Raw genomic sequence first — 21,546 nt, forward strand, 5'->3', positions numbered from 1 at the left:
TATTGTAACTCACTCTTTTCCTCCTCTCCACACCTCCTTTTATATTTTATAGCTGGAACATCTGTTTCCATGCTTCCTGTCTTTTTAGATTGTCTTTTGTGGCTTGACCGTAATGGCAAACTGAAAAGAGGAAAATTCCCAAATCCTGAAACTTGCATGGCTGTGCACTGCATTTAAGAAAGAGTGACACTTGCAGTTTAGGCTGACTCTTTATAAATGTTATGTGAATCTTTTACAACTGTAGCCTTAAATTTCCACTTTGAAATATTCATTGCAATGGATTACTCTGCACCATGTGAAATTCTCTAGAGTAGCCCTTCATGTTTTCAAGTTGTATTTGAATTATTCTACTTTTATTTCCCCATGGTAACAGTTCCTAGATATTCAATAACCTTCAGATGAAATTATTATAGGAAAATTACATAAACTTATACCCTTGATGACTTAAAATCATTGGGATTATTAGAATGAAAAGAAAGGCCGTATGAGAAAACTGGAAAGAGTAGATGATACAGATAAGAGTTTTCTATGTAGTTTAATCTTATCCAGAGATTTCCTTAACAGTTGACATATTTAAAAGAATAAGCCATTCATCATCAGATTTTTTTCTTTTTCTTCCAGTGATACACATTATATATATTTATAAAAGTGGTAATAAGGCCAGTAAAAGTAGACTGCTAAAGTATTTGACTGCATAGTTCCATCCTTGCCTGTCTCATGACTTTCTGAGCTGAAAGAGCAATGAGCCTTGATCTTCCTGCCATGTGCACAAGTTAACAATCATTGAACACCAACTAAAACTTCTAAAATCAGAATAGTCTGAGGGACTTTAAGAAATTTTTCAACTGTTTCATTTTTCAATGTTTCCATTTTTGTCACTTCTTTGCAAATATTATGATAAATGAATCCAGTTTCATTCTGTTTACGAGTACAGTGACTTCTAAGAGAGGATGAAAAAATATTTTAAAAACAAAAGTTTATCCTTTGTTACTGTAAATATTCATGCCTGACTAAGATTAATGTACTCATCCAGGATTGGGGCAGAATCATACTAGGTGATCTATGTACTGAATCATCTCAGATTCAACTCTTTCATGGTGAATATTTGTATAATTATATAAAATACTGACTTGGGTCTGTTTAAACTAATGATGAATCATTTCTAATTCAGTTTGAGGAAGTCAGGCTTGAGTTTTTCAGTTTTATTACTAAGATTTGCTTCCTGAATGGCAGAACTTTCCTCAGGGGAAAAGAAAAGACTAAAATAAACGACACAAGACAGACCAGGGACCTTTGTGTTGATAAGCAAGAATCTGCAATAGGAAATATTTCCTTCCTCATATTCTCACGAATGCATATTGAAAGCCGCCCTAAAATCAAATGGCAATACAAGTCAGGAAGAGACTTCAGGAAGTCTCTTACACAAACTCCTGCTCAGAACTGGACCAGCTCAGAGATCAGACCATGTTGTTCCAGGTCTGTGTCCAGCCTCATATTGAAAACTTCCAGGTGTACAGACAGTACAAATTTTCTAGGCACCCTGTTCCACTGCTCAACTATTTTCATGATCAATCTTTTTTTATCTGTGTTATATCCAGCCTGAAGAGCTCTCTGAAGCCTCTCATCTTGTGCCCGTTGCCTCCCAGCCTCCCACTATGCACAACTGTACATACAGCTGTGAAGAGCCTGACTTACATTCCCAATAGCTTCTCTCCAGGCCCAAGTGGGGGCTTCCAGGAGCTATCTCTTCTCCAAATTGGACAAGGCCAGTTCTGTCAGCCTCTCCTCAGAAGGCGAAATCCTGCAGCCTGCAAACATCTTGGTGGCCCTACACTGACCTCATTCCAATTTATCAGCATCTTTCTTGTCGTGAGGATCCCAACAGTTGATGCAATATCTAGATCTAATGATTTGTGCTCTAATGAGTGCTAAGTAAAGGGGAGTACTTACTTCTCTCCATCCACTGACTCTACTTGTGTTTATATGCTCCTGGATACTGCTGACCTTCTTTGCTGCCAAGTGAGCACATCTGTCTCATGTTCACAGGCTTCCAATATCCCCAGAACTACTTTGCAGCCTGGAAGTCTGCAGTCACTGCTCTTGCTTCATCCAAAAATCCAGCCACATCTACTCAAAGCTGTACATTTTACTTCAGTTCTATGACTTGCATTAATAAACACTAGAGCAGAAGCAAACTTATACACTTAAATTAGAAACAAATTGCTTAGAATGTTGGGCATTGTGATAAATAAAAATGTAGGTCCCTGTGTGGTGTAAATTTATACTTATGGCAGCTAAGCATGAGTTCAAAACATTTAGCATTCCATTGTTAGCTATAGACGTTAGTGGGATATTGGTTGCATCTTCATCTCTTTCTCTATTAATCTGCTTTAATTAGATACATGCAGGTTTAACATACCTGCACATTTAGTTCTTAAGCTCTCAGTGAATTAGACCTTGTTTTATATTAATCTCTGCTGTAATTGAATTCAGGTAAATATCACAAAGTGGTATGACTTTGCAGACAATAATGCAGTTATATTAACTTTGAATTTGATGCATGTTTTCCCCTCACTTCGTTTTACTGTTAGAGATAATTCCTTGTCAATATTTTTATGTGTGCTACATAGAAAAGACTTACTATGCACAAATATGTATGTGCACAAATATAGGAGGAACACCTGTCAAGAGTCAAGCTATATCATACAACTCCATCTGGAGTTCTGCTTTGTCTCAGATAAAGCTATTACATATACAAGACTGCATGAAAATGTATGTCATGGTTTTGCATTGTGACCTTTGGAGTGATGATACCAGAAATGCTTTCTGAAGTGTTCTCTGCTGTTGTTCAGGATTGATGCATTTAAATATGATTTTATTAGATAGTATTTTATTCTGATACTCTCCTGTTCAGACTTTTTCATTCTTCTGTAAATTATGCTACCTGGAATTCTCCTGCTAGAGACTACAACCTCCTTCTTTTCATCCACCTGCTTAAAATTAGAAGCTTTCTGTTTCATTTTTCTTCCCCAAAATGTAAAATCCTGTAGTTTGTAGCTTTGTTGACAGATTCACTGAGCTGGAGGATGTCCTTGGTGATTGAAGTAATGTTGCAAGTTTTTCATTTTAACAATTATTTTGTAGTTTAGAAAAGTATAGCACAGCTCATACTGTACACCCAGTATCCTTCTCCCAGGGCTCTATTGATTCTTTTGTGGTACCGAACAAAATAAAAACAAAGGGGGATGTTGACTGCTCTAGGCTGAAGATTTTTTTTATTCATCTTTGTATGGACAAAATTCTGGAGGTTTTTCTTCTTTTATATATTCATCCTTATCTTTGAGAGATTGTTCTACTAACAAATACTTTTTCCTCACTTTTTGAACTTGATTAGGACTTCTCAAGACAGGAACTTTAAAAACTGAGGCTGGGTGTTACATAAAATGGTCAGTATGGCCTTGTATACACCATGCGCTTCTTCCTAGCCAGGACACATTTGAGGGAGAGGAATTGAGGAAAGTGCCCCCAACCAGCATTTCATTCTCCCTTCATCTGCAACAAAATATGTTGGATTTATCATTCAAAATCCATTCTTTTGCAGGTATGTTGTGATGGTTGAAATTGTCCAGCTGAATTGGTGTTGCAGGATATGAAGTTCAAATATTTTCTTAAGGATTGGATTTTAGCCGAACTCTAAACCTAATGTTAAGGAGCTGGCATGACGATTAGAGCTATTTCTTCTGTAGAGACAGTGATTAATTTGCAGTGTTATTGGGGTCGATAATAGTTGCCTGTTTTGATCATCATTTATTGCAACCTCACTGAGATTTGTGGCAGATCTCCCAGTTGATTCTCACTGTGTTTTGCTCAAGCTGCACTTCTGATTTACATAGTCACTCTCAGAAAACAATAAATACACTGATGATCCACAAAGGAAGAAGGAGCTAGTAGGAAACTTCTAACACAGTAGCTCTATTTCTCCAGCATTCAAGAGAGTTACCTGCTTCGGAATAAGCAAAGGCTTGCAGAAAACCTTTTGTTAGCTTGCTGTGAGCCGTCAGAGAGAACTGATTGTTTCTCAGGCCAGCCTACAATTACTGATCCCTCTGGCTTATCTCCAGTACTATTTAGAAAGACTTGTTCAGGCAAGAAGACTACCCAATGTAATTTACAGCCCAATCTGGCTATCCAGACAGATCTTTGATCTCCTGAGTAACACAGAGAAAAGCCTGTCCCCTTCATTCAGTCTAACTTCTTTTCTGCAGAGGCAACTTTTCTTGGGAGCACTGTCAGACTCTGTCTAAAAATTTTTATGTCTTCTCCAGCTGGATTACCAAAACACTTGCCATTGATAAAACAGTCCTTCCACCAAGGCCAGAAGAACCACAGTGAGCCTCTAAAAGGAGAGGTCCTGAAAAATCGCATATCCTGTCAGCCATCTGATCGCTCTTAGCTATAACAGCAGGTACTGTGGGCAGCTGTCAATGTTTATGATTTTCATTCTGATGTCATCCAAAACACATCCTACTGTGTGTCCACACCCCCATAAAGTCAGGCCTGAAGGACTTTTTTCCCACTTTGGCATTGTTTTAGTACCATCAGAATTTCCCACTGAGTCCTTGACTCAAAGCATTTACTTATGCTCCAAAAGCAGAATATTTGTCTGTGTTCAATATAGATAAATAGTTTATCTTGGGTTGACATTTTGAGAATTCCACTTGACTAATTTTTTTTTAATAATTATTTTATACTCTGACAGCACTGTCAAAGCTCTACTGCTTGCGCATTGTAATGCATGAAGAACTGGAAGTCTGGCAATAAGCCTCCATCATCATGGTAAAGTAGAGAAACCATTTATCCCCACAACCACATAGGATTAATACTGTGAATGTTTCACTTCTTGCATTTAAGTAAACAGAAGAAAAGTCTACAAAATTATGTGGCTAGGCAAACAAAGAAGTTATTTATTGTATTTGTTCATGCTGATTTCATTAATTTTTAATGTGCATACTCCATTAACTCTACCAAACTAGAAACCTAGTGTCCAAGAAGAATACAAATAAATGTGATTAGTTAAGTGGATTTGTATTTAAATAAAAAAGTTACCATGAGAAAATACAGTTTCTTTCTGTTCTTTCAGTTCTGTCACCTGGTAGAAAAACAAATTGCACCGTTGATATCGTTCACTAAACTAGGGAAAAAAGCAGGCAATGGGAGCTTGATGTTTAGCAATTTCACCAAAATAAACAGTGAGCACAGAGTCAAGAGATTTGCAAGGCCAAGAAAATATCCAGAAAATACCAGAGGATGAGCTTTACCGAAGAGGAGAGAATGAAATTCTTGTATCTCAGCACAGCACAAAGCAATCATTCCGTTATTTGGCCAGATCAAGACTGAGCATGTTGCACCCCATCTGAATCAGCAAGAAATATCCCACAATCTCTTGCTGTGCACTTTGGATGCTTTGAGGTGAACCACCTTGCCTGAAGACACTGAAAAAAATGACTGGAGCACTTGGTGTGCTTAAAACATTTTTTAAGCCTTATGAAGTATATATAGCTTCTAATTTGCCTTGGAGTTTATTTAAGGCTTTCTAGAAATAACATTGCAAAATATCAGTGTAGGATTTTTAATTACACACATAGCAAACAACATTATTATTACCATCATCACCATCATCAGGTGCCTGAAGCCCATGTGTATTTAGACAGATTTAATTATGAAAAGGAAGAGCTACTTATTAACAGAAACCAAAAAAAAAAAAAAAAAAAAAAAAAAAAAAAAAAAAATTAAACCCTTCCAATACTTCTCCCTTTTTCACAAAGGTAAGGCAAAATCCTTACTGTCTCCAAACCTTCTTTTTGTCATGTTCTTTGTAACTTTACCACTCTTTTCAGGAGAGATTTTTATAGTAGATGCCTCTTCCCTCTTTCTTTAGATTTCTAACCCGTCAGTTCAACTGTATGGGATCTTGGTGATGGGGAATGTTCTGTGAAATATAGGGCTTTTTTAAATAAAGATATTTCTTTGTATTTCAGAGTGACTGCACAACAATGTCTCCAGATGGACAATTACTGATGGAAGACTACTTCTAGAGCTCAGTTAAAAAAAAAAAAATTAAAAAATTTAGTATTCTCAAACAAATTGTGCAGCTCATGACTTTCACAAAGTTGTGATTATTACTTTCAGACCACCTCTCCTTACATAATAAAGATGCCATGACAAGAGAATCCTCAGAATAAGAAAAGTGCAATTACAGAGTGAAATAACTAAAAGGCAAGGATAAACAGAGGCAGAGGGCACATCAGAGACAAAGGAAAAGCTTTTCTAATCATATATGAAAAGGAACAAAGAGAGAAAAATACAGAGTTATTCTGGGTCATTGAACAGATTTGCTGCAGCATTTTTGTTTATATTGAATTTTTTCTGAGCTCAAAAAGAAAGAGGCTACTATACTGCATAACCCTGGGCATGTGCAGTCTTCAAATAAAAAGTGAGCAAGATCTCACAATTTGTGGTTGGAGGAATTCAACTGTTATTGTTCTATAGAGAATAGAAAGGGCTGGCCAAATTTTGACATGGATTGAAATATCAATATCTTACCCTGATGTTGATAGTTGTCATCTTGCATGTTTGCATGCCACCTGCTCCCAAGAATTAATATCCGTATACTTAGGAGAAAATAACCCCCATAGGTAACTTTGAATTGAAATGAAAATTATATAAATGTAACTGAAAACAGAAGAAGAAACATTTGAACATTTTTATCAGAGAAATAATACTTGTCTTTCTGTCAGTAACTCTCATTTATATGAATACATCTTTAAGCAGTCAAATTTTCTCTCAGTTTAAGGAACCCAAATATATGTTCATACCTTGCATGATGCCTGTCATTAGGTTCACTCACACACCTGGCAGTATGTAGAACTAACAAGCTGTCTACTCTCTCCCTGTTTCTGTCATGAATTACTGTCAAATCTACTTTCTTGCACTTTGAAAGTGTTAAAATATACACAAAGTACAAAAAATAGCCAGGAAAAAAATAGTCCTTAGAAAAAATGAGCATCACATGGTGGGTTGGCCCTGACCTAGCAGCCAAGCACACAGAGCCACTCACTCATGCACTCACTCATTCCCCACCTTCTAGCAGAACAGAGGAGAAAACAGGCAGTACAAGAGAAAGCTTGTGGGTCAAAACAAATCACTCAGCAGTTACTATCACGGGCAAAGCAGACTTGGCTTGGGGGATTTAACTTAATTTGCAATGTTTAATTACTGTTTCAGGTATTGGGAAACAATGATGACAAACATTTAAATGCTGAGGGCTGCAATGGGCGCATATGCTCTGGTGCAGGTTGTGCATGGGCTTCAGTTACCTTGGGGATGTCCCTGCTCCAGCACAAAGCACCTCCTGCTCCTCTGGCCTTGTGACTTTCTGTAATTTCTGAAATATGATTTCACTGCATCACTGCAGCCTTCTCTGGTTTGGAGGCTACATTAACTCCACTGTGTCTTGGAGTGACTTTGTGATGTGTATCCCCTATCGCTGCCCCATGCCCAGATATTTTTTTTTTTTTTTTTTTTTTTTTTTTTTTTTTTTTTTTTGCCTTTCTATGCCTTTACACTGAGCCTGAGAGGGGGAAGGAAAAACTGAGCAAAATTTTTTCAAAGCAGTTTTCTTTCATGTTCCAAGGTCACACAGAGATAGAGACATTTTTTTCAGAGTGGCAGGAGAGGGAGAGGGAAGGGAAGCACCCAGCTTGCTCTTCCTTCCAGCCAGCTTTTGGCAGGTTTTTTTTTCTCAGCTCCTTTTCCTCCAGAGAGCTGAACTTTTGTTTTTCTTGGGACTTCATTTTTTTCCTTTTCTCTCTGCTGAACTGTTTCAACATCAGAATACATTGGGAGGACTTTCCACCAAGGCCTTGGCCCTGGAGGTGGGCCCACCACCCCGTCCCAGCTCCAAGGAGGGGAAGAGAGATCTATGGAAGGACTCTGAAATTTTCCCCCAGGTTTCTCTCAGTATAGCGGGAGGTTTTATCATTTAGCATTATTATCCTTTTCCCATGTGTTTGTTAAATAAATAGTTTTTATCTCTTTCACTTTCCTTCGAGGAAAATTTATTTTTCCCTAACCTGGTGGGGGAGACGTGGTTGTGACCTGCCTTCTCTCAGAGGATATATTTCTAGATTTGGACAAACTGGCACACACTGTCAGACTGAGTTTTGACCTGCCATGCGTCCATCGAGGTGGCTGGAGCTGACTGTGTCTGGACCAGAGCAGTCCCTAACATCCTCCCCCAGGTCAGTCATTAGGATCCCCCCCAAAACAGGCCATTTAGCAACATGATTGCAAAGTATCAGGTTCCATGAAGCCATGCTTTTGGAAACCAATTAATGTGCTTGTGAAAAGGGCACAGCAGCTGTTGCCAGACCAATGTTCTCCTCAAGAATAAAGTTGAACCACAGGGCACAGCTTCCCAGAACATGAGTCTCATCTCCTTTGGTCTTCAACAAAGTCTCATGCAGGCTACTGCTCTTCAGCAGTGTTCCTGCAGTCCATGAGGACCTGAACATAAGCAGAGGAGTTGAGTGTTAATGGAACTGGAGACACAATGTACTCCGCAGAGCTCAGGAGCTGGCCTGACTGCCAGACAGCCCTGGTTAGCCTGGCTGGCACCAGCGGTGAGGTGGCTTTTGTTCCCCTCTAGTAAAGACAACCTACAGCTATGTTCAATCTGCCATCGATCTGAAGGTTATGAAGTTCAATGCAAAGCTGTTGGTGGAGATTGAAGTCTGTTACTGACAAGAAAAACTGGTATAGCCAGCATCGTTAGGGTGATTAGATGCATATTTATACAAACAAATGGCATTTTTGTAACAGTTATGCTATCAGAATTGCTCTATGCCAACCCATGAGTAGGTACCCATTAATGCTCTGTGGACACAAAGCACATTCCACTGGCCAAAATGAGTTGCAGCACAAAAGTGGAGTGCAGGACCCATTTTTCCAAGAAGCTGAGAGCTCAAAAATTATTAGCAGCTGCAATAATTAACAGTGTTAGCTCTTTAAGACCGCAATCAAATATTCACTCAGGCCTCGAGGATCCACTGAGTCAGTGTAGCTAGGCCAGAACAGACTGCAATGAGTGCTGCATGGGGAGTTGGATCAGCCATCTGTTTCCTACTCCTGGGCTCCAAAGGATCAGGAGGGGCAACGGTGTGTGTCTTTTGGTATGGGTTCAGATCAGTACATGCCATTACCACATACCTTTGTTGTTTGTCCCACAGGTTAGTGGAGAAAAGCCCAAGAAGAAACTCCTTAGAAAATCAGCTTCAGAGTAGCTGATTTGAGAGTAATTGGTTTCATAAAAGTGATGAGAAGCAAACTTCTTTATTAAAGATTCTTCCTGACAATTTTAGTATTAAAACTAAAAATTTAAAAACTGAATTCCATCAAAATACATAATTTAAGTAGTTAATACTGAAACTATGTATAGGAATTTTATTAACTTTCTGTGAAGCTTTAGCTCAAGGTATTCTCCACCTAAAAATCTGTCCTCAAAATAAATAAAAAGTCGCCTGTAATTTGCAGAATCAATACAAAATGTTTTTAAAAAGGAAGTGGCATGTTGAAAAATGCATGTGATTGAAATTCTTTACATACTTAACTGAAGTTTTTCTTAGTAAGCACTTTTCCATAGAATGAAAATGTTTAGACAAAGATTAACCAGGAAGACCACAGAATAAAAATTAACAGCATTGGTTTAAATCATTTATTACAGGGAGGGAAAACCTAGTTTAAGATTTAGATGATTGAATCCACCTTTACACTGCCAATGAAAAGAATAAATACAAAATAAGAATATCAATACTATGACTCAGAAAGCAGATTTTGGTCCACAGTTCCACTACCTGTTAGCTTTTTTTGTCCATGACACATATTCTTGAGGTGAGATGACTTTATTCCAGTTTTGGGGCATTTTAGAGTCGCTTCTTACTTTCTACAAGAAAGCATGAGCATGAGCTTGGCAGGTGCAAAGTAGAAAAGAATGAGCTCAAAGACCTATTGTCTGCTGCCAGGCATGAGGCTTTACAAGAGACACCAGACCTAGGAATGTCAGATGCCTGTCTAAATAATTGACAACTACAATGAAGTGAGGGCAAAAGTCATTCCCAACCAGACTATATTTAAAACTGCTAACCTGAGAAGGATTCATAGTCTAGGAAACGTGTCTGAGACTTATCTTAAAAACCCTGCTGTGTGTTTCCAAGTTCAGTCATCGGCTGTGGAACAACTTTAAATGAGAGATTTACTGAGCCAGTTACTGCACAAAACTGGCTATATGGAAAGTTGCATTGTACTAATGAAAACACAGTATCCTATGTCACATTATGGGAAAGCTGATTTAGAAACCATCTGCAGTCACACAAAACTTCTAGCTGGACTTACACATTGAAAAGAATTAGTGTCATTTATGATTCAAGGTTGTGATTTGCTCAGAAATCAATCAAGAGCTAGATTAGCTGAGGATGTAATGTTAAATTACAGTCAATACATAGATGGAACAAGGCCACAAGATCCAAAGGGTCTGGTGGTCGTGTGCCAAACCACTAAACAGGCACCAAGTTCAGGGGCCAAATTCTTCCCATTGTGAGTACGCCCTGCTCCTGACAAAGCTGGTGGGAGCAGCATGTCTACACTGCAAGGCAGAGCGTTTGACAAAGATATATTTCTGCAAAGAAATCTTTCTTGCATTATTTACAAGTATTGTTTGGTACTGTGGGGTTTTTTTCTGTTTTGGGGTTTTTTTTGTTGCTTGTTTGTTTGTTTGGTTTTTTTTTTAATAAGCCTGAAAAGCTGTGGGCTGTTGAGAAAAGAGATATTGAATTAATTCCTGGTTCACTAAAGTATTAGGAAAATTCCTATCGACTTCCCCAGGGTCAGCTTCACTCTACAGTACAGTCCCTTGTATATCCTTGCTTGGTGACACCCAAATAAAATGTGCTTTGCTTACAAATCAAAACATTTTTTTTAAGCTGTTCGCTCTTTCAGCTCAGCATGGTAGATGAAATACAAGCTGTGCTCTTCTCTGCATCTCCTATTATTACCTGTCATAAAGAATCCACAATTAGGGTTTAGCTGGCAATTTTCCTGCTGATACACAAGGCAGACAAAAATCCAGGTCGTTCTTCCAAATCTGGTTTAGCTCTATGTTACTGATATAATAGCTTGTGGTGGTGGTAGTGGTGAAACAGTAAGCAAATATTTACCTTCATCTACATAGCCAGGTAAGAAGCCCAGCGAAATAGCTGGGATGGACTCCTGCCCAGTAGAAAGTTAATATACTCCACAATGTTGCTGTCACTGAATTTTTACAATCTTCCAGTTGGATTTACCATTGCAGCTATTCCAGTGTACCAGATCTCGGCAGACATTTTTAAATTATTTCAGGGACAGCAGGATCAAATCTTTAAGAGCTGACACCACTTCCTGCGGACACACAGAGGTGTCTTCCTTCACAGAGGAAGAAGCTGATAAAGTATTTTTTCAAACAAATGTGACTTTAAGGAACAAAAATGAAAGAGCAGTAGTCTATACCGCAGTATTGGCATTTCTAAAATATCACAGTAACCTGTTGAAAGACTTTTACCTACGACGGAGAGAGAAATGGAAGATGAGAGAGGATGAGTAGGAATGAGTAGGAAACAAGATGCAGTGTTCTTTTGCAGATTGACCAGTAGAGCAGGAAATGTCTTGTATCTGGCTTAGGATTTTAAGTAAGGCAATTTCCTTACGTGTGGAAAACTAGTTTTCAAGTTGTATGCAGAATAGACAAACTAGTTGGCTTACACCTTAATCTTTATAGCTGTGGAATAAAACCGGTACGATAACTTGTAGAAGGTGTAAGAAACCTTCTTATGTCTTTTGAAAGGCATTTCTTTTTTGAGAGAAATGCTTCTAATTTGATTTCTGTCCTGTTGGAACAAAGTCAAATTAAAATATTTTATTTTGCCACAGAACATCATCATCAAGTTAATAGTTATTATTATATGGAGAGTAATTTCACATTGATCCACAAAAAATGGAAATCAAAATGACTAATAGGAAATAAAGAAAATAGGTCATATTTTTAATTAAAAATGTTACTGAAATAAAATAATTCCTATGTAGTTTATATTTTCTCAAAAGAACGACTCTCTTAAAATTATTTTACCCTGAATATTTATAGACATTGTTTGTTTTTGCATTAATGTTCAAATAATTTCAAATTGTGATTTATGCTTATATGGCAACACAAAGAGTTGAAGCCAGTGGCATCTATTAAAATAGCCTGTGTCATAGATTATGCTGTATTTCCCTCATCCAGAGGCATTTTCCTCTGATCTCTTTGAATTAAATTAATTTGAAAAATGTTGTTCTGGAGTTAAAGTACAATGAATAATAGTAATTTGTTTTGGAAACTGAAAAACAAGAAATAACTTCAGTCCTTTCTGTTAATATACTAATTGTTTTGTTTATTTAAATTAAGAAAACTGTATGCCTACCGTCATGTTATGAATTCTCAGGACTATGCAGCATTTTCTCTGCCCAGCAGCAAAGATTAAAATTATATAATCTGTAATTAATGTTTCTTTTCACACACTTTTGTAAATGGAGAGCAAGGAAATTGAAACCAAAAGTCATTCATTTACTTCCAAGTAAGGAAAATCTGATTTAGTGGTTCTCCAGTTAATTGAAGACCTTTATCCTCTTGAAACAAGAGGGGAAGTCAGGGATATGGCCTGTCCTCAAGAGCCCAGGTGGTTATCCTGAAGCATCTCACAAAGAAACCTTAAAGCTTAAACATTTGGGGACCTTCCCTTTAATGAGGATACTCTCCTACTGACAGGCTCTGGGCTGAAGCATCCCCATGTCTTTCCATAACCACAGAATACTGTGCCTTAGGCTGGCATGACAGCCAAATCCTACTGATTCAGACCTGGAGTGACAACACTTACTGCTTTCTTCCATGACAACAAACGGCACTGGAGTGAGGCACAGTGCTGACATGTAACAAGAACCCGCCTCTGAGAAAGGGCATGCTCTACATCAAATCAGACAAAAAGAAAAGCACAAGGATTATTTCTGTCTTACAAATGGGAAAGGCTATTTTCAGGGAACAACAGATTCTTATTTAATAAACTCCAAGCTTAATGGGAAGCAAATATTCTGATTATAATACATATTTAAATCTCTTTATGCTGCTCTGGAAATGCAGGTGTTATACATGAGCATGTGGTGTAGAAACTACGTACCTGGTCACAGAAGCACTTCCCTTCATTTTTATGTCTGCTGATGGCCCACTACTTTCAGCTGTATATTCCTAATTTACAGTGATATAAGGGAGTAGGAAATATACCTGGATAATACTTTTTTTCTTATTTAACTTTAAATGTGAGTAGGAATTTGGCTTGGTATATCACTAGCCTTGTAGATTTTAATCTGATTAATGTTTTCTGGTTTGGGTTTTTTTTTCCAAGTTGTGATGCCCTTGTATTTGTTTTTTTTCTTTATGAATATTAAATAGATAGGGCCACATAGAAATAATTTACCTGTGTTTGCATGCTAGAAGATTTCAGTAAAGTGTTTGTTTAGATCAAGTAATATAATTCAAGTATAATTTCAAGTAATATAATTTGGTTGACATATTTAAATTATTTGAACCAAGGCAATCATATTCTTCTCTGTGAAAATTTTCCTTCTATATCAGTAAAGAGGACTATTAAATAATTTGAAGCACTGATGAAACAAATATAATATAAAAAGAACATCTCCTGTAAAAAACCTGATTTCTTTCCTATATATTTCAAATTCCCTGTCTTGGTTTATAACCTATATCTACAGTGTGTGGAACCACAGATGAATTATGAATGACAGGACAATCTTCCAGGGGTGACAATTTTCCCCAAGGCACTATAGCTCTGAGAAATAGCTGACAAATAAAAAGTTGTATGTGGTGTGGTAGGAGTTGGTAAATTTAGAAACCTTAATTATTCTGGTGTTAAATATGGGTGAGGATGTTTTTATTCATGTCTATTTCTGCAGGGTAGGTTTTTGGGTGATAATTCATTGGTTCAGCTCCACCAGATTTAAAATAGATTAATGCACTCAATGATTAATATGAAGCCTACTTAAGTCTGTAAATGACAGAAATTTATTTTTTGACCTATGTTGAGTTGCATTTGACCACAATAGCTAGGAACTGATTAAAATATGCTTATTTCAATAATATTTTATCTTTTCCTTACGATTCCAAAATATCATGTTGTAAGCAGAAATATATGCTGTTATTTCTAGAGTGCTATTGGAGGGAGATGAGGTAGCATGGCAAGAGGAAAAACATGTTTTCTGTTTATTATATTGAAGTGGCCTCTCTTTCTTCAAAATATTTTTTTTCATAAAAGCATCTATTTCTGAACTGTCATCATTTTTCATGTAGGCATCTTACAGACATGATACAATTTACATTATTTTTTAACTTTAATCTTAAAAATAAGTTCAAGATATTTTTATTAATTATATGTACATTTAGCATTTAGTTTTCAGAAGGAAAATATTGTTTAGGAGGCAATTCATTTAGACCAAGGATTAATTTTTGGGAAAAATATACAGTTCAAACATGTTAAAAATTATTCCTGATACTCTTGGGAGGAAAGTCTCATATTGACTGTACTAAAAGGGAAACATCCTCAAATGGTTGGTAGGTCATAAAAATAGTTTCCATTTTTTTTTTTATGGTAGTTAAAACAGTCAAAATATGTAAAACATGATCAGTGACTTCTACGAGTATGGTTTAAACTAAGAAAGTTTGGAACAAAGCTGAGGGAAATCATGCTTTCACGAGAGGCAGTCTGTTCAGTCCCAATGGAAAAAGAAATGCAAAAATCAAATGGGAGTGAAGTGTCCTAGAGATGGCTGAGATGACCTAAGGCAGTGCTATTCCTCCCCTACTGAAGGTCTGGTTGACTCTCTCTCTCTGAGTAGCTCAGCCCCAGCTCTGAAAGGAAATGCCAGTCCCATGAAAATAACCTGCACCCTTCCAGCAGAGACAGGAGACAATTGGTGAAGGTCTTTTAAATACACACTTCTTAGGTTACCATTGTTTTATTTTAAGATGTTTTGATTTTCTCTACACACACACACAAAAACCAACCCTCAAAAATTTTTATGCAGTAATCAGCAGTTTTAAGAGTAGTTTACTGTAATTATCATAGAGAATAGACAATGTCAAAAAATGTATCAGGAACACATACTGGGGTATGAGCTTTGAATCAGAAACCAAACCAGCTCTGTGTTCACCTTTTCAAGGTGAACTAAAAAGCACTAAGCAGAAGTGAAAATACTACTGTAATACAACCCTTAGAAATTATTACAAAATCAGTCTTTACTATAAGCTAGAACTCACTGTTCTGCTGGTTGGGAAGGTATGACATCTTTTTGATTGCTCAACTACATTAACTGCTGCCAGATGGATGCAATTTTAAGATCATTATTTGTAATCCTTCCTGTGCTCTCAGTACTTTATCTTGAAACAATTGCAATTAATATGTTCCTCAGCAGTTTTTTGCTGAGATACATTCTTTTCTCGCTCACCCAGGATAAAACGCTACGAAATTAATCATTGTGCAGTTTAGCTAAGGAATATAATTTTGTTGATGTGCTGTTGTTTTTAACATTTCATTAGAAAGAGTTGAAGAGCTGATTAGCAGTACAGTATGATAGCACAGACCATAAAGAGTCAGATGCAAACCAAAGCACACTATCTTGTCTCACCAGGTGCAGCAGAGTACTCACCTGGGTGAGCAGAGCTCTCCTGGAGTGAATTATGTCAGAACTTAGGTGAAGGGAGATATTGTCTATGGGACCTGATATTGTTGACAGATATGTGTGAACTGGTCTGACCAAAACATGTGGGAACCAAATGCACCATGGGCAACCAGCAACCCAGAGATGTCTCCAGGGATGGTTGTTTCAGACATGCTTGCTTTTCAGAGCTGTAAGGCCAGAATTCTAATTTATAATTTTATATCTGTAGCACATATTCTTATATAGTCCAGATGTGATTTTATAAAGTGAAAGAAAGAGCTGGGGTAACTATGGCTTCTTCACGCTGTTAGCATTGGGTATTTCTGCATAAGCCCCTAATTCCCTGACACTGATGTGACTGGATAACTTTCCCAGCAGGTCTGCTGCTGCTAAACTGTCAGCAATCTGCAGATATGATTGGCCAAAAATAATCTGAGTTTTATAGATGGATGTAACAGGACTTTAGTCTAGCAATATACCCTGTGTTTTTTCAGCTGTACAAATTACTTGTAAATGTTGACCAATGAATAGCCATAATACAGCAATACCCAATTCAACTTACATTTCATTCAGTTGTAAGATTTTTACCAACTAGATAAGGAATTGGGTCAGACTACAGGTCTTCCATAAAATCATGTGTTACAGTAACTAACAATTTGCTGGGTAGAGTCCAAGAAAAACTATGATTTCCAGGCATGTTGACAAATCACTCTTTCAACTCTGTGCCCTCTGAGCTTACTATTTTGGACTCTTTCTTCACTTTCTTCATAAAGTGTGTTTCTAATAAAAATTATTATTACAGTTTGGCAGAGAACAGGGGATGATGGAGGCATGTACAGTTCAAAGGAAATCTTTTTGTTAACCATTAATTCCTATTTTTGATTAACATTGAAAGAATGTGAATAATTAAACTTTAGTCCCTAAATACTTTCATTTTTATTTTAGACTGCTAATGATTTTTTTTCTGTACTGTACCTTTGACACAAAAAATTTAACAATTGTTTTGCAAAGAACAATGCCACAAAAGAAAACCTCATTTCAAATCTTCTCAAGTAACAGCTCAGATACCCCGTGGTCAAGGACTTTCTTCAATACAATATATCTCATCACTAGAAAAAAATTACTCTGTGAGAGACAAATTCTGATCTAATTAAAAGAGCTGGTGAAGGAAAAAAACCACACTCCTTACTCAACAGCAAAACTATCCTGAGAGGCTTCAGATTAGGGCTCTTAACAGGGTTCCCACCAGCTGTTATCTCTTTCATGACTCATCCAAAATGTATGAGCAGCCAACAGCTGGAGCTTTGTCTCTGCCTTTTTCTACAGTGTATTGGATGCTGAAAATGGGAGCAGATACTAGTCCTGAGGTTCTCAAGTGCTAGTTTCTGGGATAGCACTATTCCTGGTCACTGTAGCAGCACAAATTCCTTTCATGCAGGAGTTATGTGGTGTGTCAGGGCACTTAACATGTGCAGGTCTGTTCTAGCCCTCACTCAGGCTGTGCTCCCACTTAGACAAATGTGAGCTTTGGGAGTCTACATGATGGAAGCTGTAATGACTGATTCAGCAAAGCCCTTCAGTGCATATTTAGCTGTACATGTGTTAGATTCACCCTCATTCAGAAATGTGTTATACATAAGGTGAATTCTGAACTCACTTGAGTGCTGTACTGTATGAGGGCTGATATTACTGAGACACTTTCTAACCTTACTACTTGAAAGTGCTGCAGGGTTCTAAAGTACAATGGCAGATCTACAATATACTGAGGTGTTACTTAGACACCCATTTCACAGTATTTCAGGTTTGAGAATGCTGTATTACAGTCCTCATTGTAAGAAAATATTTTGACTGCTTTCAGATCAGAAGAATTTAATTAAATCACAATTTAATGGGTTTCTGTGGAATATGAAACTTACCCCAAAAAGGGAAGGCCAGAGACTGAAAGATGGCAGAATGTCAGGTAAGTTATGTAAGTCATGAAATTCAAAGCACACGTTAATTTATTATCCTGAAGAGACTGTTTACACATTCTGTTTATATAGCAAGACAGGAATGATGTTATCTCACTTTTGCTTTGTTTTGAACATCCAAGGTTAATAATAGAATCACAGAATAGTCTTAGTTGGAAGGGACCCACAAGTCCAACTCTTAAGTGAATGGCCCATACAGGGATCCAACCTGCAACCTTTGTGTTATTAGCACCATGCTCTAACCAACTGAGATAATAAAACAAAAAAAAGGTAACTAAGTCAGTATTTTTCCTCATCATTGCATTGAATAAATTATTTGGATTAAAGATTTATGTTCCTTTTTTATTTCAGATCCCAATCCTTTTTTATTTTCAGTATTCCCAAACAGCAGAGTAAATTGGTGGAGATTCTTGCAAGCAGTGATGACACAAATGTCATTTGAAAACTACTCCATTTGTTGCAGAGGACAAGATGAAAATGAGATATGTTCAGAAGATGTCAGTGAGATACTCGCGGCATAGCTAGGAACTGTCTGGAACTTTAATATGCTCACACCTACTATGGTAGTGCATTACTGAAAAGTGCAATTGCTTCATGGTTGTAGGCAGGTTTCAGAAATGGTCTGAACAAAATGCTCACTGTCTTGGTAGATTTAATAATTATTAGGTACAGTACAAGAAGGCAGTCCATGGCGACGGCTTTTTCTTTGCAGAGCTGCTATATGCTCATCCTCTGCAACTGTTCATGCTGATCTTCTCTAACATCTCTCCACAGCTTCACAGCTTCAGGAGTGGAACTATGAGATGTACATAGAGATGTGGAATAACTTCCTGCAACTGTACAAAGTAGAAGTGAGAATGAAAATATGTGCCAAGTAATTTTAGATTATGTCCTCAGATTTTTCTGTGCGTGTTATAAGCCAATGCCTTAATGACTTGATCAAAAAAAAACCAGTTTTGACCTAACCAGCTTAACAGTCACTTCAGTGACACAGATCCTAGCTTTATTGGGCCTGAACTACGCATTCAGCAGAAAGTTTGCCTGGGTATTGAACTTTGAACAGACAAAATCAATGACAGTCCCTTATCTTCTGCTGTATGAGATTTACATAGGTTTTGCTTCCCAGTTTAGAACACCAGCACATATTAATTTAGAGTATGAACAAACCAGGGAGTTACTAAGAGTTGATTCTGCAAAAAAAAAAAAAAGAAAAAGAAAAAAGATACAAAAAAGGGAAAAAAAGAAGGAATGCTCTGAAGACTGTTTTGCACACATTTCTATAGATAGGATGCAGTTGATACAGCTGGTTTTAGAATGAAATCAGTAGGCAACTCTTCGTAGAACCCAAGGCAGTGTGGCACTCCAAACACTTAAAAGCTGTTTGTTAGAGTACTGGTTTTCCTTGGTTTTGCTTCAGTCAAACTTAATTGAAGGGATCCAGGTGACAAAACAGTGTAACAAAATGGAATCTGCAAAGTTGAAAGCATAAGGTACTTGTGAAAAAAAGAGGATTTGCAAGCTGCCCTTGAGGCTGACTTTTTCCATTTCCCAGAGAATGTCCTGGTAGAATTCATTTAGTCTATGTCAAATATTCCAAGATAGCACAACTGATATGCCTTGGTACTGACAAGAAAATAAATCCATAAGGTAAAAGAGTAATCCAGCTTTCAAGATCACTCAAAATTGTGTTTATTTCTCCAAAACTGCTAGCTTATACTTGCATATTAGGAACATCATATTTAGGGAGTATTTCCCCTCTTGGACTGCACCAACTTATTTCTCATCGTCTAAGCAGACACAAGATGTGTACAGTTTCAACTTTATTCCCAATTTCCTAGGGTGAACTGGATTCAAGGGCCTGAGTTCTGATTTAATGCTATAGGCCCAGTTCTTATTCATAATGAAAATCTATACAGTATTGTTTTCGAGACATATGAAATTAGGAAATCAATAAACTGAACTACTTGAACAGAGTGTATTCAGTTATGAATACATACTCAAGTGTTACATAAAGCTGGTAATTTCCAATGGAGAGGCTATAACCTTCTTAGGGTCTCTTGGTCATCAGAGACGTGTAAAAGGGACTAAGTATAAATGAATCTTTGTGCTTTGATTTCTACTTCTTCATTGCCAGTGCTATGTCATCCAATTACCCTTCATCCTGCTGTGTGACTAGAATTTTTTTTGCCATGAACCATTTTTAAAGTCTCCAATGACAAAAAAGAGAGAAAAAAGTTTTCCTTCATAGAAATCAAGAAGAATAAGATTGATGTCTTTTGTTCATGAACCCAACAGTTTAAATTAAAAGATCCAAACCCCTCATGACTCTAATTAATTTTACTTTGGAGATGGGATTTTAGTATTTAACTTTATGCAGTTATAATGAAAACTTCCCTGCACATTGAAGGATTTTTTCCTTTTTTTTCCTTCATATTTCATCATAATCTTTTTGTTACTGGAATCACAAATACAGAAAACATTTTAAAACCAGCCAGCAAGCAGTTGAGACAGCAAGCAGTTAAATAACTTAATGTTGCAAAGATGTAAGCATGTGCTAAAATATATGCATGAATAGTCCCATATGTAAAGTTAATTGCCTAGATCAGCACATAATGATGATGCAGCACCACAGTACAAGTAAACACAAGTGATTACATGGACAAAGACTGTATCTTTTAATTTTAAAAAAGGTAGTGATTAGAACTTTACATTTCCTTCCTGTCTTTATTGGAAAGGGTGCAAAACAGAGATAACTCAGACAGCTCCTCCTGAGCAGTCTTATTAACTGTGGCTGAGGTCTTGCTTAGCCCTTCACCTCTCTGTAGCCTGCTGATTAGAAAGCAGGTACCCAGAACACTTGCTCTCCTGATGTTGGACTCCAGTTTTACATCTCTGTTTTATTAACTGTTGCATGAAATGATCTCCATCTAGGGCACACTTTTCACAAGGTCTCTTTCCCCCCATCTTTCTGACAGCTTATTATGACTGAAGTGGAAATGTTACATAAAACAAGCTGTTTATGGAAATCTTATTTCTGTCACATGAGCTCTATTCTGATGTGACAGGCTCTCTATCTGGCTGCAAGCATTAAATATATTAATTATATCTGTCATTATGCAATTCTCCTCTTATCACCACTGGATTTTATAGACCTGGTAAAATATACTCTGAGTGCCAAAATCATTGCACCTTAGCACACTTTAGCGTTTATAACAATCTGACATAATAAGGATACTGTCATTGCAGAAACACCTTCCTACACCCATGTGGGTACTTGAAAATCTGTGCTTTCTCCATCCTCCTACATAAATATAGTAGCTTAGGAACTTTTATGCTGTGCCTTGATTTTTAATGATAAGAGATGCCACGTACCATTTAAAACATAAGACATGAAAAGGGGGCAATTCAGCTTTAACTATAACACAGCTTTCCTTTGGACGTAGTCAACTGTTCTGCTTCTGTGAAGTGGGAAAAGTGTGTGAAAATATGAAACAGATAAAGTTCTAAACTAGAAAGCATAAGATCCTATCTTAGGACCACTTACTCTTACCCTTGGATACCTAAAAAACATACACCATAAGGTGACAGACTTTGATGCCAGTCTAACTCCACTAACCACAATTAACTATTGAGGAGTTCCACAAATGAGAACTAAACTCTGGACTGCAGTGGTGGATCCAGTCTTCTCAAGTGTATATAATACCTATTCTCAAAACACAAGACACGTTGT

General features: G+C 37.1%; 1 long non-coding RNA gene across 1 annotated transcript in view; it reads left to right on the forward strand.

Moving 5' to 3' along the window:
- LOC109144493 overlaps positions 1 to 5,094 on the forward strand; it is a 64,053-nt gene extending 58,959 nt beyond the window's left edge. The window contains exons 4-5 of the long non-coding RNA XR_002045285.2: positions 4,326 to 4,465; positions 4,760 to 5,094. This is a non-coding gene — a long non-coding RNA (uncharacterized LOC109144493). The remainder of the gene's footprint in view (positions 1 to 4,325; positions 4,466 to 4,759) is intronic.
- The last annotated feature ends 16,452 nt before the right edge of the window (positions 5,095 to 21,546 follow it).

This window comes from Corvus cornix, chromosome 2, assembly GCF_000738735.6.
Source record: "Corvus cornix cornix isolate S_Up_H32 chromosome 2, ASM73873v5, whole genome shotgun sequence".
NCBI lineage: Eukaryota > Metazoa > Chordata > Aves > Passeriformes > Corvidae > Corvus > Corvus cornix.